The following is an 18,633-nucleotide window of genomic DNA, read 5'->3' as shown; positions in this document are numbered from 1 at the left end:
GTGCAAATGTTTCTTCAAGGACTTTAGGACATATTCTAATTATGTTTAGATTCTCCCACTCTCTTTTCATCTGAAGGATGTCACTCTTTCTGCTCATTTCAAAGTGCGGTGCAAAGTGCTCCATCTGCCAGCATGAGAGGGGTCCACTGGTGCACTTGTGTGAGAGGCAGTAGGATGGCTGGCTTTGTGAGAGACTCTTTAACCTCCAGCTGTGAGAAGTCCCAGGCCTTTGAACACTGTCAGAAGTTGGCCGATGTCCAGCAGTGTTTTCATCCAGTGCTGGAGGAAATGTAAAATTCCCTGGAAGAAAGAGCTTCATTTCTCTGAGCCTAGCAGGGGAAAAGGGGGAATGAGTTGTGGGATGAAGCGTCTGAAACTCTCCATAGCCCAAAAAAGCAGCGTTTTGTGGAGGAAAACAGAGGAAAAATGTATTTGTGGGAGATATACGTGTGAACACGTGTGTTCTCTCCCAACCTGGTATTGAATATGTGTGACAGAACTACAGGATCTTACCTAGGGGTCTTTTTTAAGGGAAATGGAATTGCAAAACAGCATGCAAGAATAAAGGCCATTATGCAATACTGTGCACTGGAATATAATTCTGTGAGGTGAATACAGTGAGGACAGATCCATGTCTGTGTGTTATATGGCAAATGAGACTGTGCATTTCTGTGGGTGTGTACAACAGGCTCAGGGGTTTTGAAAAGGCCCAAACTCAGCCTGGAGGAGATGTTCCTGATGTGAGGAGGAAGGAGAGACACTCTTCTGTCCTTACTTTGCAAGTTATCCAAGGGCAAGCCTGTATTCTTGTCTCTGCTGTGGTCTATGCCCTCTGACCAGACAATCAGTGCTAAATTGCATGGGTTCTTTCCTGGAGAGTCATGTGCAGCAGCACCTTCTTTTCAGCCAAATTGATTTCTCAAGGGTCATATTATTACATCAGATCCCTGGCTAATTAATGATTCTTATTGCCTAGGCAAGTGCATTAATTAACTGGATACATAAAAAAGTCTGGGTCAAACTTCAGAAAGTCGGCCAGACTCTCTCAATCCCTTGTGGTTGCTGGGATCATCCTGCTGCCTGGTGTGACCTGAGTAATCAGTGTATTGTCAGACCAGCATGTCTCAGTCCTGATTCTCACAGGTTCACGCTGGTGTTTAGCAGAAGTTCAAGACTGTTGTGGGTGGCATGTGTGTCCGGGAAGTTTTTGTACAACTTTTGGGGCCAATGTTACTGATAGAGCTGAAGTGACTTCAGGAGGCAAATGGGACCAGGGTTTACAATCTCTAGCCTGCACATTCCTACAGAACAAAAGCCACCTTCAAGTGGTACATGACCCAGTAACTGTGGTTGCTACTGATTGTGATAACCATTGTGAACTCCTTCAACAGAAGATGGGGTGCAGGCTGTTGTGGAGTTAGTAGATGGATAGAACTTCTCCTGAAAAGGAAATTTATGTTTTGTTCCTTTCATCTTGCCCAAACATACGATTTGGAGAGAGGAAGAGAAACTGAGGCTAATTCTCTTCTTTGCCTATACTTGGCTTATGTTGCTGTAAGCTTGCTTATCTCACTATATGTAAGATGAAAGTCAGGCTGTGCTCTTGGGACTGGGTGTGTGAGACTGGAGTAGGCGTCTGGCTTGAAGAGGTTTCTTTGTACTTTAATGGGCACTGCAAGGGGTTCCCAAGAGAATTCTTTGGATGAAAGCTGTTTTTCTATGGGCAGACTGCATAGAGTCTCATTATTGCTCTGGTTTTTGCTGCACAGCACATATGTTACTGCAGGGTTGTCAGCCCTTCAGTAGATTTCTGCAGCGCAATAAAAATAAGTAGATTAACCAAGCAAAGAAGATTAGAGACACTTTGGGGAAGGAAAGGGAAGGGAGGAGGATGAGCAGGAGGGAGTATAAAAAGAGACCACAAGACTGTGAATGCCAGGCTTCCTGGTGCATGTTACACAGGGTGGCTTTCTTTGTCCCTTTCTGGTTTGGGTTAGGCAGGCTGAATAGAACCAATCCTGACGCTATGTCCAGAGAGAAACTGGAGTCACTGGTCAAGAACATGGAGATCATGCTCTCTGAGGTAGAGCAGCTGAAGATCCACTGTACCAAGCAGACGGAGGAGGTAAACCAGGTGGTACAGGAACTGCGCCGAGAGAACAGGGAGCTGACAGAGAAGTATGAGCACATCTGTCAGGACCTGAAGGAGGCCAAGGAGGCCATTGCCCAGCTGCAGGACACCAAGTTTGCCTTTGAGGCAAAGGAGCGGCAAGCACAGAAGCTCAACCGGCAGCTCTGAAGTGGCAAGAAAGACAAGCAAGAGATTTCTTAACCTGATCTAAGAGTAAACAGAAACCTTCAACCGCTGCAACTGAAAATCCCTGGATCGGTATTTTAAAGCAACCCTTTCCCTTCTTCCTCAGACTAAACCTCTGTTCTGGAAAAAAACATGTCTTTTTGGAGGCAAGATCTCAGGTGCAGCTGGAATTCTGCCCCAGAAGGCTCCTTTGTTAATGACTAAATACCTCATTATGCTGGAAGGGAAGTCTCATTCTAGAATCCCCTGTCAGATCTGAGCCATAGGCTTGCAGCAACTGCTGCCAGGATCTGGGCACCTTCTCATGCCCCGTGGGGGTTGCACAAGGACAGAGCCTGGGGAAAGAGCTGTCTCTGCCTTGAGCCACTGGAGAGAGCTGTGCTGCGAGAGTCTGCTGAGATGGAGAAGAAGGTTCATCGTCTTGACAGCCCCTGTTCCTCTGTTTCGTTGCTGACTTTTCTCTGTTGCACAGCAGGGCTGTGATGCTGTCCTTAGTAGGGTGTCAGCTTCCTTGTTGCCTGAAGCTGGAAGACATCAGGAAGAGCTTACATTGTGCCTCATGCTTCCAAGTACTTACTGTCAAGGGCATGTTGATCCAGAGGATCTTTTAATGCCATTACAGTTGGTGTTTTCCAATTCTAAAGTGAAGTATGAGAACTGGAAAGGTTTCTGTCTCAATTTCCATTTCAATAGTGTTAAATCCTAATGACTGCATGTTTAGTATGTTAGAGTTAAACCTCTGCTGAATATAACACTTTTTTTTTTAAAAAACGCTATGTTTTGGCACTGGATTTACTTTTCTTAAGCAGAAGTAATGTGTATAAATGGGCAGGGAATTAGGAGAGATAAATGTATGTGGGGCGTGGGGGTGAGAATTGCTTGTCAGAAGTTTTGCTTTCAACTTTCTTCTCTTCTCCTGTCTCTCGTAATCAGCATTTGGGGTAGTCAGTGCCAAGCCCAGCTAAGAGCAGGTGACTTCTGACTCCACAGTGAATAGCGGGAGATCTCTGGGGGGAGTGTGGAGAGAGTACTGAGAGAAAAATCCTGAATGTTTAAACAGAGAAAAAGCCTGAATGTTTAAATGGAGAATAGCTGGAATAGTTCCAGGCGGATCTTTCTTCATGTTGGCTGTGATGTAGCCAGCTTACTTCTTCTCTCTGAAGCTTTGCTGTATTGTTATCTCTGCCCAGTGAGCTCCCCCTTCCCAGTTAGGGCTGATGTTTGGGAGAAGCAGAGAAGCTCTTTCCATCCCTGAGGGGCTCAGGGTCTGTGTGGCATCAGGAGCCCAGGCGCACTGTGCTGGGGGAAGGGGACTAGCCACACAGAGAGCGGGGAATCAGCCCAGGGGGAAAGGGAGGCCTGGCTGCTTTCGTTTCCCCATAGAGTTTCAGGCAGGGGCAGAACTTTCTCTTAGAACTCAGTCCAGCACTGATGAAAATTATTGTAGTTTTGTCATTGATTATGAAAACACTGAGATCAAGACTAGAATTAGCTAGTTATTGTTCCTTCTCTGCCCTCCCCTCTGCCACATCAGTCTAGGTCTGATCCAAAGCCTTTGGAAATGAAAGCACTGGGCCACACCTTCTGAGCAGAGGGCTGCTGTTTGCCTGTCAAACAAAGCACTGGGACATCCATAGGGAACAGCTTTCTCTGTGAATCGCTGTAAGTGGGAGCCATGACAACATGTTTTGTTAAATTTGTGTGATCTAGACTTTTATTTTTTGCTATTTTGAGTGGAGCAGATTGGAATATCTGGAAAACATTTGGGAGATCAGAGACCATCCTTTATGTTTTCAAATGTAATCTGAATACAAATGACCAGCCTTGACCCTTTGCTCCTTGCTCACCAGTGACAGCTTGGGGAGCACAAGAGATCAACATTAATCACTATATTTGTTTGTATAAGAACTAAAAATATTTTCTGTTGAAATTAATTCTCTAGCTCAAATCTGCTTACCACCTGTGACTTCTTCTACTTTTTATATATCATTAAAATGTAAAACCAACAATAAAAGGAAAACAAACAGCTGAGGGAGCGTCTGTTCTGGATAAGGCATTGCCTCGTTTAATGCATGTATATGTTATTTTTTGAGTGAGTGTGTGTGTGTATGCTTGCTGAATAAAATTATTCCTGTTTAAATCCTGGACTAATGGAGACCCTCCAGATCTCTCTGTGTTCCCAGGTTAATCTCTCTAAATGAGATTCTCCATGTGGTTGCCAAGTTCACCCTACGCAATATTTAAATCCATGATACAGAAAAAGAAAATTGGATTGCAGTGTCCTTATGATCAATTTCTTAATAATTAGCAGGATTCAAAATTTCTAATTTTAAGGAAAGCTGTGAGAATGATTTCATGTAAATACCCCAAGAATTGGGGTAGGACATTCAAAAAACTGGATGCGTTATTCAATGCTAGAAAATATGAATATAACACCCCTTCCCTTCCAGTAGACTCAGTTGTGTCCTGGTTTTGCTTACACAGGTTAAACTTGGGAATAGTTGGGCTGGTTTAAAATTGGTGTATGTTCCATTACATGTAGGTCCTCTGGTTTTTATATGCAAATCTTCGTGTATCCAAGTATAGGTTTAGCAATGGATTAGTGCCTTCACTTGGATCCTGAGGTGCAGTGTATTGGAGTGCCTTTCACAACAAAGTTTGCATGGAATTAGTCACAGCACTTTGAAGTTGTTTTTGCTTTTTGAACACCACCATTATCAGTGCGTGCTCTTTTCTTCTTTAAATGGCCTAAGGATGAAGAGATGAAACTTGTGTAGTATCATCAGCTTGTTCAGAAAGTTGGCCTGAATAAAAGTCTTGCCTGATTTGCTTGAGAATCAAAATAAATATGAAGTGACAGGCTTACCACTTCCCTCATCTTAGAAAGGGATGAAGAGAGGCAGAGGTATCTAATTCTTTGAATACAGAAAGCCAATTTATTTGAAGGTTCTCTTGGAGAGCACAGCACAGGAATTGGCTCAGTTGTCAAGGGACTAAGAGAAGAGGACCCAGTCAGACCAAGTGCCTGTGAATTGTCTGTTCCTGGAGCAGATTATAGCAAAATACTGATGATTGCATTGGTTTTCACTGTTGCATTTCACTGATTGCACTGGTTTTCGCTGCATTATTTGGAAGTGTGCAAGAAGGGAGACTGGATAGGAATGAAGCTGATACCTCTCTTTCTCTGACATTCAGTCAGAATGTGCTTGGGTGATGGGGAGGGAGTTTGATGATGCACATGGGCGTATGAGCTGATGGATGGGAACCCTGGGCTAGTAGCTCGCAGTGGACAAGAAACCATATTGGTGAATCAAAAGTAAAAGCTAGAGTTGTCTTGGGATTTGTAAGGAGTGTAAGTGAAGAGAACCACAAATTTGCTGGGGTGTACTCACTTATTGAACAAGCAGAAGTGGGCTGCTTCTGTGCAGCCAGGAAAACATGAGGAAAACCTCCCAAAAGTGGACTAAAAGTCCCCAAAACTTCATGAAAGCACAGCTCTAAGGACCCTGTATGAAAGAGGGGTATGAAAGAGCCCTATGTGATACTTATTACCTATCACTGCTCATGCGAATCTGCCTTTGGAAAGATCTCCAGATTTTAGAAATACGATGTCTCCGGGAGAACTTAGGAAAGTCAGCAGATGGAGTTTGATCCTCTAGACTAAAAATCATGTGGAAATGTGAATACAGTGTAGAAGGTGATTGTTTCAGAAGTCCATTTGGTCTAGGTCTCTATGTGTCTAGTTCTCTGTAGTGGTAGTTCTGCAGTCCTCAAAGCCCTGGCTTAGGGCATCTTGAGTTAGGTACTGGTAACCCTATCAGTACTGGAGTCTATTCTCCATATATCTTACTCCAGTTTCTGATTTCAGTGGTTGCATGCTGGCAAACACAATAAAATTGTCTCTGCTAGTAGCAGGATCTGTACAAAAGTTGTACAGGGTCAAGTCCTCTGCAACAGTCCTCAGCACTTGAAAGAGTTCATGGGTGTCCAGGTCTCTGGAGCAGATATAGACCAGTGCAAGAGTTACTGCATGAGGATAACAGGCTTTGATACAGTTAGGTTGTACAACAGAGCTCATTGGTGTGTAATATGGTTTCCCCCTTTTCTCTAAGGACTTTGCAGTGTCTCCTGGACATGAAATTGAGCTGGTTTTCCTGAAGGATTGGCAAGGGTTCATTCTATATACTGAGAGGCTGTGATTCAGAGGGCTAAACAACATGCCTACCCTGCAGTAGTGAGTGGGAGTGTGGGAAGAATGGCGTTATTGGTATGCTATTCAAGTCTGAAAAAAGCTCAGTTCAGATTGAATCAAATTTTACTTTTCTGCCTTTTCTTTAAAAAATAATAAGTAAAAATTCAGTATGTCAAAAGATGCATTCTTTTCAGAGTGAGCTGAAGCCTCCTGTTTTCCAGACCCTTGTACAGCTTATGGAAGGATTGATATGCTGTAGTATCCCCAGTAGCAATGGACTTGGTTTGACATCCCAGAGACCTGTATTTCTTTACCTTGTCATTCAGTCATCAGCACACTTACCTGGCATGTCAGATTACTGTTCAGTGTTATCCCATGCTCAGAAGAATTTGAGCTTATCCCCTGAATAAAACACCCCACGTAGTAGGCTAAAGTATGTGAATGGCTGTCCATTTCCCTTGATTAGGCTACTGCACTTATCTAAGAAACTGGATATTAATCTGAAAGCAAAGCAAGGCAAATATCCCATTTTTAAGCATGTGATCCAACCATAATATCACAGATCCTTGCTCTTTTGCTAAATGACTACGGGAGTGATCAAGAACACCAATTTGTAATGTGTCTCTATACCATGGTTTCCTGGTCACAATAGTCTCCTGGGAGGTTCAGATCTCCTAAACAGACTGAACACAGATCCTTCACTTCCTTGGGTGAATGCTCAAGCCACTGAGACCAGCTTCTCTTCTGGAGGCTTTGTGAGTCTTACCTGAATTTCTTGGAGGCTGCTTGGGGGTGGGGAGAGGAGGTAGTAGAGTTAGGATGAAGGTCCCCCGTGGGAAGAAGGAGGGGTGGGGAGAAGGTGGTTTTAGTTTTGTTCTTATTTCTCACTAATTAATTTCTGTGAAGCCAAGTCTGTTTTGCACGTGACAGTAACTGATGAGTGATCTCCCTGTCTTTATCATGACTGATGAGCTTTTCCATCATATTTTCTTCCCCTGTCCTGTTGAGGATGAGGAGTGATAGAGCAGCTTGGTGTGCATCTGGCAACCAGCCAAGGTCAACCCACCACACTGTTTGTGTTTTAGCCAGCCATAACTAGTTAGGCTGGAGCTGTGTCCAGTAAAGCATGCTGTCCTGGTTTAGCCAGGATAGGGTTAAGTTTCCCCAGCAGTGGGGGGGGAGCTCTAGCCGGGTTATTCAGATACCATGCGGACGTCAAATCCTGGCACGGAAGCCAGATGGCCGGTTAACACGTGTGTTATGCCATCGCTCGGTTCTCACTGCTGTATTGGTAGATATCTTGCTCTGTCCATTGTTATTACTGTTACTGTTATTGTTGTTGTTTGTTGTGTTGCTGTCGCACTGTTGTGTTAAACCTCTCCTTATCTCAGACCCGGGGCTTTGTATTTCACTCCCTTTGTGGGGGAGGGGCAGCGGCCGCGTGGTCTCAGACCCTGGCAGCGACTAAACCACCACACATGCAAATCTTTAGTCTTTGAAAATAGCCTCTGACAGTAAGAAATCCTGATGGTTTGTTTCCACGAAAGGTACTTCTGGGGTATAAAAAAAAAAGAAAGCAGAAGTCTTACTACTGATCTCTGGCCATGTAACTGTTGAAGTCCCCATATCACAGCTCCTGTAGGGGTTGCTTCTTCCTAAAAGCACTTCACTGATGGGATTAGAAGGGTTATCTTCTTCAGCAGTATCCATTTACTAGGTATTCACCTCAACTCTTTCTTCTTGGTGATCACATCTGTGACACCCAGATGCTGTTGCATCCAGGCTAGCCACTGGATAGAGCTAGTGGCAAGAGGCAGATGTCTGTGGTCCTGACTGTATTCACTCCATAGTGAACTGTGAGTATCTTACGAAGAAATGAGAATGGTCTTGAGGCAGTGGATTATCTTACTTTCACTAAATGATAGGTGTCGAAAACAATTTTGACACAGGGATTATGTCCTTTCTCCCAGAAAAAAGGTACACATGCAAAACTTTCTGTGGAACTACAGGGCAAAGGTTCGCTTCATATTTGCATTGTCTTCCTGGTAAGGACTGGTCTCAAGTTTAAATCCCACAGTAATAGCTTCTGATTTTGTCATGTCTCAACTGGAACCAGGAAGTATGAGCAGATTTTTCTTTCCTTTTGTTAATAAAGGAGTTTCATCGATGTTTCATGTTGCTTAGTTGTGGTAAAAGTCTGGTCACTTCTTGCTTTATTTCATCATCTCAGGAGGTTATCTATTAAGTCTTTATGGGGTTAAAAATGAATCCAGATGTGTTTATGCAGTATCTGCTTTAATGCAGTAGAGACAGCTGTTTTTCGGATGTATCCTGGCTAGATTCCAACATGAGCAGTCACATTTTCCTCATCTCTGAACTTCCTTGTAAGTTTTAACTATCAACAAGAACACAAGAACAACAAGAACATTACAAAGCTTGGTATTTCCAGAAAACATTCATTGAGAGTCCCACTGCTGTGAGAAGAAATTTTAAGAATCAGGCATTATAAATTCATCTGGAGTTTTTTCCCTACTAGCTTTTGAACCTTTGGGATTGGGTTTCGAGCCTTTTCTTGCCAATGATACAGGCTAAAAGCTTTAAACTGATCTGAAAGCGTGCCTTATTCATATAAGGCCAAGGGTTCAGGTTTTGGTTTCATCAAATATCATGAAGCTTAGGATATAACTGTGACAGCTGGCAGGATGGCAGTAGCCAATGGCCAGTTGAGAATATGGGTGGATAAAAAAAAAGCACGCACTGATGTAACTTCTTTCTGATGGAAAAGGAGGGCTCACAGCTTGGCCCAAGGCCTAAATTTATTTTCTTAAAGGAAAATTTGAATCTAAAGGGCCAAGACAATAATTTCTATATTCTTAATTAGGCATTAGCAATGTCTAATTGTCTCTCCTGGCAAGGGGAACATAGGTAGCCATGTGTCGGGACCACCATTAGGCATTCTTCTGGGGTGTGTTGTGTCTTTCAACCTTTTGCGGTTTCCCTGCTTCTTGGTGGAGGTGTGGCCATTTTGTGTTGGTTTTCCTGTTAGGGTTTATGCTTGTTTACTGTGACAGAGTTAGTTTGGACGGAAAAGTACAGGATTGCATTTGCATGTGGAAAAGATGTGACTTTTATTTGAACTCTGTCCCTGTGGGATGTGTAATGGTAGAATTTGAGTGCTGTGTACCTTTTGTGGCTGGTTGCCAGACAAGGATTGACCAGCAAGGATGAAAAGAGCTGTAGCCCTAGTGTAAAATTGTTTCAGTGTCACCTGGTGCATTTATGAGGCTGCTAGAAACTTTCTTTTCTGTTTGGAGCTGTGTGTGTCTGGGCTTGTCAACAGTTTCCAAGGATATTGTCTCTTTCTATCATCTAAAACAGTAGTGTGGCCAAGAAGAGAGTTGCGATACCAGTTCTGGAGATTTCATTGCACATCTTGATGTCTTCCTTGGAAGATCCAGCACGTGGAATTACCTGAAGGTAGACGCTTCATGTTTCCTTTTGAAAGCAAGGTTCTGTTTCTCATGTTTTCAGATGAACTACTGGTGAAAAAGGACTCTGAAACTGGAAGGCAAACAAAAAGACCAACCCAAACTTAAGACTTTAAAGCTATTCTCATAATGTCGGATACCTCAGTCATAATATTAAGTAGGGTTGAAATGCTGGTAGCTGTTGGATCAGAATCTATTTTTATAGATCAGTGGTCTCTCTGTTTCAATATTTATTTGTTTTATACTAAGCAGAGAACAAAATCAATGGGGGGGAGGGGGAATTATCTGTTTTCAAGATAAAACAATAACAGCAACATGTAGGTTGTTATGCAATGATTTCTCTAGTGATCCACATGATTAACAGCACAAGTTTTTCCTTGTAATGCATCCAACTAGATTCCTTTTCCCTTAACAGTTTTTCTATTGCTAAATTGTTCCTTCATGGGATTTTTCAGAGCGTTTCTGAATTGTATGACATTTGTTAGAGGGAAAAAAGAGAAACCTGAGCTGCCATTGTCTTTGGTTAAATTCAGATCTGTGTCCAAAGTGCTGGTATTTTCAGACCTTAGGGATCTGCTTAACTCTACCTAGAGCCAGATCTGGCTGTAAATTATATTTAAGTTCAGACTTTCTTTAGTCAAAAGCATGTCTGTGAACTGTGATTCAGGCTTTAGTTTTAAAGTAAATGTTAAGTTAAATAATTTTTTTTTTTAGAGTTAGGAACTTTTTGAAGATGAATACTGAAGGGATCTGCGGATAACTCTCTCTTTTGATATGCTGCCTACAGCTAAAACTAGTTACAAAGGGCTCCACCCCTGCAATAACTTAAGGCATGGTTTAGAGCTAATGTGTGTAACACGCAGACTACAGGAGCTAGAAACAATTCCAAAGCATGCGTGTGTGCATGCATGCTTACGACTCTGGCTTTCTCAAGCAAAAGCAAAAACTCCTGTGAAGAAACTTAGAGGTTGAAGGGGTTAAATGAAATACAACTCTCCTTTTCCTGTGCAGTAAGGATTAGTAACCAAACAGAAGCTGGAGAGAAGAGCACTTAAGAGCCACTGTTTGAACCAGAACTATAGGAAACTGATTTTTGGAGTTTGGCTGCAGAGTGGTGTAAGTGTCTCCAACTTTTATACTCACCTTTCACAGGTACATGCAGAAGGTAAGAGTTGATTTTGTGTTCTGAGCTGTCTCCTGATCCCTCTACCTGGATATCTGTTTTCTATTAGTCTTTTCAGTGCTGTTTGTGCTTTTAAAACTATTTTTTATTTCCCACCATTTTTTTCTTCCAGTTAAAAGAGGACAGGGGAGAGGAGAGACCAGAGTCATTAATACTGCAAAATTTTATTTCCTAGAAGGGAGGGAAGAAGACCTATGTGTGTGGTGAACATTAATCCCTTTCACTTGTTGTTTACACTGCAATTTAATATAATCAGAACTGCTGTTCCTGACATTGTGGTTGGGGGGAGCAGGGGAGTGGGAGAGGAAGGTACCAGTTTGATAGGATGTTGGATGAGCCCTCTGGGGTCAGGCATAAGAACTCTACCAGAAAGAATGCAGAAAGCAAGACAAATGTAGCAGGGGTATTGACTGGAGAAATGTAATTTTTGCTGGTAGGAATAAAAGCCTGCCTAGGTTCTCTTATATCCCCTAACTATCACCCCTGGAGTGTTCAAATGCTTCTGTTCATGTGCTAGCAGGTGCTGAGGGGAGGGAGTGTCTCCTAATCAGTCCTGCATTGCTTTCAGCTGTGAGAGACAGGAGCCATTTGGGAGGCCCAGCCAAATGATGCTGTCAGAGTCAACAGACCTGTTTGCGAAGGGGGAGGTTTGCAGGACTGGATCTCTTACCCTGAGGAAGTCTGATGTGTGAGGCAGGCCAAGAAGGCAGCTTCAGGGACCTGTCCTGGCACGGAGATGGTAATGGACCAGTAGCAATGTGGAAGGGTGGTAGATTTGTGTGAGGCCCTGGTGTTCCTTATGGGTGGTCAGGTGGAGGTAGAGGAGCTGTTGATTTAAAAACTGAGTTTCAAAGCTTTGATGAAGGTAATGTTAGTTTTGAATGAAGTTTCTAGGACTAGGAATATAACTGGTGTCAGTACAGGAGCTTAGGGACATGGTACGTTTCTTTAGATCTGTCTGTAGAAATCCTAAAGAGCAGTTGTAAATACCTTTGATTATGTCAAAAATGTGTTGGAGTTTGTTTTATCCCTTCTGCACTGTACTTATGAGGGCCCTTCACCAGCTTCTCTGTAAGCTGGTTTGCAGCTTATATGTTTTTTTTCCTGGCTTCTTAGAGATGTACCACCCTCTGTAATGCCAGAGCATTTCCTAGTGTCTGTGGATAGAGTAACCATGAAAAACCATTCTTTCTGAGGTGCAGTGTTGATGAGCCAACGTGCTACACAGCCACGTGTGTGTTGGACAACCTCATCTGGACTTTCAGGACAATGTTCTGCTATTACAGGGAGCAAAGGGAGGTATTTGTAATAAGCAACAAAGGTAGATAGGACCATGTATCTTTGGCATGGCACTAGCTTAAACTAATATTTGTTCACATTAGTAAATGGAATTATTTATATAATGAAAAAAAAAAAAAAAACCTGAACAAATTTGCTGTCTCTGCAAGTTACGCTTTTAGCATGCTTTCCTGTCCAGTGTGAGATAGTTGAGACTTCTTTTTCAAGCATATTCTCAGGTTCTCACACACTGTGGAGCATCCTGACATCTCAGAGGTGTTTGTTTTTAAAATATTTTGCTTCATGAATGTAAATGCTTGATGGCTTCACAGAAATGCTGGGGTTGGGATAGTTTCTTTGTAGCTTTTGCATATTCCAAATCTGTTTGCTAGTGAACAGTCCACTCTGTAGCATTTGAGAAAAGGTGTGTGATGAATGATTTGGGGTGATTTTCAAGCAAGGATGTAGGTTTTTCTTTGCTGGTGTCTCTATATTAAAAAGAATATTAAGTATAAAACTAAATTGTCTTAATTTTAAGGGAAAATAGCAATCATTATGCTATAGAGCAGTTAGGGCATGGATGATCTCAAATGTTGCTGTTCAATATGTGTACTAACTTCTGATGCAGCTAATATATCTTTGGTTTTGGGCTGGGCCCTCTCTCAGATCCAGCTACTTACCAACTTGGTAACAGGGAATGCTGGTAGAGTTCATCTAATCTAGTTGTCTCTCAAATTAGGCACCAAGATTCAGTTGGAGCCTGTGTGAATGGCTGTGCCCTGACTTGCTGAAAGGATTTAGGAAACAAGGAGTTATATTGTTGCCACTGGTTTTCTTGGTAGTACTTCAGCTAAAAGAGCAAATTTTTTTCTAAAGTAACATGGGTGCTCTGTTAAAATAGGGAAACTGGGGAAAAAACCCTCTGATCTTGATTGAGGGCCCCTTCTTCTGAATGCAGTGTAAATAAGGTAAAATATTGTTCTGTGCCTCAGAACAGGTAGGGCTTAGGCTGCCAGAAAGCTTTCTCTTTGTTCAGAGGGGGGCTTTAAATGTTAACCATTTTATTAGTTCATGTATGTACCTTATGACTCATCAATAAACAGCAACCATGGCTCTCATCCTCTTAGGAAAAAGCTTCTGTTTTGTATAAGAACAGCACCTAGAATGCATAGGATGCAGTTACAATAGTTGCTTTGCTCTTATGTCTGTGGGAAGGATTATACAAAACTGATGATAAACCCCTCACTGTACCTAGCATAGCTACTGAGCCTAGACAGTGGTGGATGATTGCTCTGATCCAGTACAGTCATTTGCAGTTATGCCCATGGTATGATGGGCTTGTCAAAATAACTTATTTTGCTGGAAATGATACTCTGCTGCATACAGCTTCCCTGTCTCACTTTTTAACACTCTTGTATCTGATATGTGATTTGTTGTGGTCCAGTCTTGTCTTGGATAATGAATAATAATGGTTACTCGATGTTTGAGAAGGGACTTTAATATAAAGGGATTTGAGTGGATACTTACTCATATGCATAGTCTGTGTACAAACCGCTTGTTTATGCTTTCTCACACGGTAACAAGCTCGCCTTCTCGACATGCAGACATGATGTATAGGAAACGAGTAACATCCACGGATTATTTCTCTGCTTAGCCCTTAAAGCAGTAATTGGAGGCTCTGGTTGGGGCATCTGTGGGAGAAACCAGCTTCAGAGCAAAAAACCAATTTATTTTTAGATTTCACTGTTGTCGTTTTGCTGTGATCACACAGTTGAGCATGTGCTTCCTTTGAGATCTCTCCTGGCACTGCAGTGCGATCGCACCCTCCTAAGATCATTTTTTATGAAGTTAATTTTTAGTGACAGATGAAAGATGGTAGGGCCGGTATCCTTAGAGACTGCAGCCCTAATTCCGCTAGCACACGTTCTGCCTCCTAAGTTTGTTATTCAAAACTTCTGGGTTTTTTTTTTCTTTTTCATTTCTTTTAGTTCTCTTCATGATAGTCATCTCTCCCTTGCAGAGTAATGTAGGTAAGCCCACTGACTTCTCTGGGGGAATTCCTGCTTCATACCACTGAAGGTATGTCTGCATCACAGTCAGTAAGGGTGATTCCTTAGGGAAGAGATGTACCCATACAAGTGTGGCATGCTTTGGCTTTAGAAAAAATAAAAAGTAACTTAGGTTCCAGAAACAATGTAGAGGCAGCAGCAATCAAAACCCACATGAGGTTCAGGGTAAATACTCTCATGTTTTCCTGTCTATGTTATTAGTCCCCAAGCAAATTTATTTTATATTTATATTTATTTATATAAAGGTAACACAGGTGTTCCCTATGTATACTACAAACACACTGTTGAATGTAGTGCCAACATCCTCTCAGTGAACAGAGATGTAGATCTTGCAGAGAGGCAGAAAACAATTTGCATTGTTTTAAAGTTTCCTTTTGAGATAACGCTCATTTTTATTTTTTTAACCCCTTGCACAGCACAGAAGATTGCCATATTTGTATTTAGATGGAATTAAATAAAATTGGAAATAATTTTCCAGCATTGAAATTCTTTGTTTGCCTAAAGAATTCTCCAAAATTTGCATTGGAAGGGATTGGTCTCAGCTGGCTAACGTGTTTGTAAACAGCAGCAGTGCTTAGCATTGAGTAATACTTCAGATCAGGCTAAATAACTCATGTAAGTGAAGCTTAAGCTGTGACAGAACAGTACCAAATGTAAAAGGCTCTTAGCCATTGCTCTTCAATCATGTTAGTGTTTGGGATATTTTATCCTTGTCATGTATTTTCCGTAGGCAGTGTGTGGCTTCTTGTTGCAATATTAACTGTCTAAATTAGACTGGGTGCACTTGTCTTTATCCCGATGTGCTCCCAGATTTAATTAACAGCTAAGCACAGTGAGACTACCAAAATAGAAGGCAGAATCCTATCTTTACTCCTTCTAATAAATCTCTAGCTGGAAACCTAATAGTGGAAGGCTAGTTGCAGAAGATTGAATCTCAGCTGATATTAGTAGGTAGACAGAAAATTGTCCTCATGAAATACTGTATTAGCTCCTGTAAAGGGCTGGGCCTAGTGACCACATGTACTTGGAAGATGCTGCTTCACCGACCTAAACCTTAGATACTTCATTGTGGGTTTTGGAGAGTAGGGAAGAAGCAGGTCTGCCTCTTCCCCACCCCTGATAGGGTATGGCATGAGGCCTTACTAGAACTTCTGTGTGTTTCACAGTCTGAGCTTGCTCTTGCACCTGATGATTTTTCAGCTACAGTTTTGTGTGATTTTGGTATTCAGATTAAAGCTGTATGACAGAGGCTGCTGTAGCTTCCCCAGGTGTTGCTGAGCTTGGCATTGCTGTAGAAGTCCTCTGTAAAAACATTGTCAGTCTGAGTCAGCTACATTAAGCAATGGCCTGGTACAGATTTATGTGCCTGTTATGAATCAAGCTGAAGGCTGAGATGAAAACCTATTGACAGAGCAGTCTAGAACAGGGGTTCTCAACCTATCCTTCACCATGGACCCCCTTTAAATACCTGTTGTGGCTGCAAACCACCAAGACTTAATTCAAGATTTAAAGCACTAGACTGCATCAAATATTTATTTCAATTTTCTCATGAAGGGTGTTAAAATTTGGAGAGAAGAGGAAATAAATTAATCTGTTAATGCACACACACCTATTATAATATCTTTATTGCAGTGATTCCATATGAATTTAAAATAATAGCATCAACACTCTTCTTGCTCAAATGGACAATTTTATGGTCTTTTAATGGGCTAATTCCGAATTTGATGCCCATTTTTACATTAAAATTTGATGATAAGTTTTTACAATTCTTCTCACTTCCCCCCTTGTTTGCCTGTGTTCAGTCACCATATATTTTGGTTTGTGAGTCCAAGGTCACCACTTGAAGGAACAGACTTCAGTCCTGTCATGGCCCTAAAGAGGGCCGTTGGGTTAAGAAAATGTCTTTAAGAGAAAAACTGCCTAGTTAAAGTGGGTCCCACCAACCATACTAGCACCAAATATAGTAGTACATCAGAGCAGGCGTGGGGGGGCAGAGAGGGGCGTGAGTATGAGAGGAGCATTGAGGGGAGGGGGCTGTGGGAAAAAGAGGTGCAGCACTTGCTGCAGGCCAGACCAAATGTTTCTGGGCTGGATGTTCCCCACCCCTGCTTTAAGCCTTCGCGAACCTCATGTGACAACATTGTGGCCCCCCCAGGGTTCCACAGGCCACAGGTTGAGAACCACTGGTCTAGAGGATGCTTGTATGTTATCACTACTCAGTTCTCCAGCCAGCTGGTGCTCTGCTGCTGTGTTCATTAGTAAGTTCTTGTAATTTTTTTTCTCATTTACCAAGGTGAATTTTAAAGTAATTCTAGCTGAAATTTTATCTTTCATAATATGGCTGAAAGTATATCTCCGCAGGATTACTTTCTTGATAAGGATCCTTCAACTCCTAGCATGTATTTAGAGTGAATTAATAAATCTGGATACCAATGGTAAAGATATCTCTGTAAAACTTTTACTCAGACAACTTGTGTCTGTTTTTCTTTATTCTCTCCTTTCCCACTAAGCCCTTTCAACCAGTCTTGTATTTAAGCACATGTTTATAAACATTTCTCTTGCTTTGTATATAAACAGCTCTTTATGAATGTGGTTCGTCATGTGGTCAAGGCAAAGGAAATTCAGCATCCTCCCACTGTAACGGCCACATGCACACTAATTGGCTTATCCAATTTAGCCCAAAGGACATCAGTCCCAGGATTTTCTTTGGAAAATGTCAAACAAAAGATGGTTTACTATAGTCAGGGAAGAAAACAGACATATTAAGAAGTATCTTGAATGTGATATCCTCTGCCTAAAACTGTGGTTGGTTTCTTGGTTCCTCTGTGCTGTGTGATGTGGTCTTCATGCTCTACCAACTTGGCTCACAGCCTAAATAAACGGAGGTTTTTCACTACCCTTGATCCCTGCTCCATGGCGCCCCTTTCTCTCCCTGTCTTCGTTGCATCTTTTTGCTGTATGTATATATATTCCCTTTCTGACTCTTCCACCAAAAACTTAAGAGGCACTTCTTAGTAGGCAAGGCAAAAAAAAAAAGCAAGCTGGAACCAAGATATGCTGGATGTTTCGAGGGCAAAACAAAAATCATCATGTCTTTAGAAAATGTGATGAGTCTAAAAGCTAAAGACTTTGCTCTGAGTCAATAGCTAAAAAAAAAATTATGTCAGTGGATTATCGGGAACCATGTCATCATTCTTTCTGACTTCCCACCTCATTCAACCAAACTTCTAAAAATACAACAACTGAGTGAGATATGATGTGTTAAAGGGGGATGGAGTTGGGAGTGGAGGAAAGGAAATGAAATTCTGAAAAGGTGTGAATAGTGGGATCACCGTGGCAACTTCTGCTTTAGTGCTGGATGTGCTAAACTTCACAAGAAGCAATTTCCATCTATATTGCAAGAGGCAAAAGTTTATTGCTGGCGTGGCCAACCCTGTGGCTCGCAAGCCCTGCAAAGGCAGCTTCTGTGTCAGGGCTGCCTCAGGTGGGGATAACAGAGCCATACTGGGTAATTCAAATCCCCAGCTGGGAGACAAAGCAAGCTGTAAAGACCTGCTGAAGCTAGTATTGCTGGGTGGCTTTTCCCCTTACCTGCGTGCCCAGGCAAATCTTGTCTGGCAATAGAAAAGTGGGAACCCTGAAGGGGTCTTTTTATCTTCTGCCTATGAACCACTCCCAGAACAGTCCCTGACCCACATATGTGGTACATGTATTTGGCCAAAGGATCATTTAGAAATATGGCTCACAGCCAAAAGACTGATCTGTCTTACATGCTAAACAGAGAAGAACCATGTAACACTGGCAGTCCAATTATTTTCAAAAAGAACAGAGAAAAACCCAGACGAATATATCTGTGAGCAATGGAACTCATGAAACCTCTTTTATTCTGACTTTGTGATCTGATTCTGTAGTGTCTAAACAGTTTAAGCTCTTGTTTAAGCTTGTAACATCTCTCTCAAGTTTGGATTCCCTCCTGTTTCATCATCTAAATGGGTTATAAGTCCAATATGTCTCTTGATCCTGGTCCAGCCTATTTTCCCTCAAATAAAAGTGAACCTTGTGCTTTTGAAACCCTGAAATTAGCCAGCTGATTCAAAATTGGTTTT

At 42.0% G+C, this 18,633-nt stretch overlaps 1 protein-coding gene across 1 annotated transcript in view; it reads left to right on the top strand.

Moving 5' to 3' along the window:
* Positions 1-9,899: 9,899 nt before the first annotated feature.
* The window catches only part of PAPLN (papilin, proteoglycan like sulfated glycoprotein), a 52,704-nt gene continuing 43,970 nt past the window's right edge, over positions 9,900-18,633 (top strand). The window contains exons 1-2 of the mRNA XM_074867923.1: positions 9,900-9,986; positions 11,009-11,113. The gene's annotated coding sequence lies outside the window, so the exon portion shown is untranslated. The remainder of the gene's footprint in view (positions 9,987-11,008; positions 11,114-18,633) is intronic.

This window comes from Strix uralensis, chromosome 4 (assembly GCF_047716275.1).
Source record: "Strix uralensis isolate ZFMK-TIS-50842 chromosome 4, bStrUra1, whole genome shotgun sequence".
NCBI lineage: Eukaryota > Metazoa > Chordata > Aves > Strigiformes > Strigidae > Strix > Strix uralensis.
Note: the sequence above shows the minus strand (reverse complement) of the source record. Positions and strands in the feature narration are given on the sequence as shown.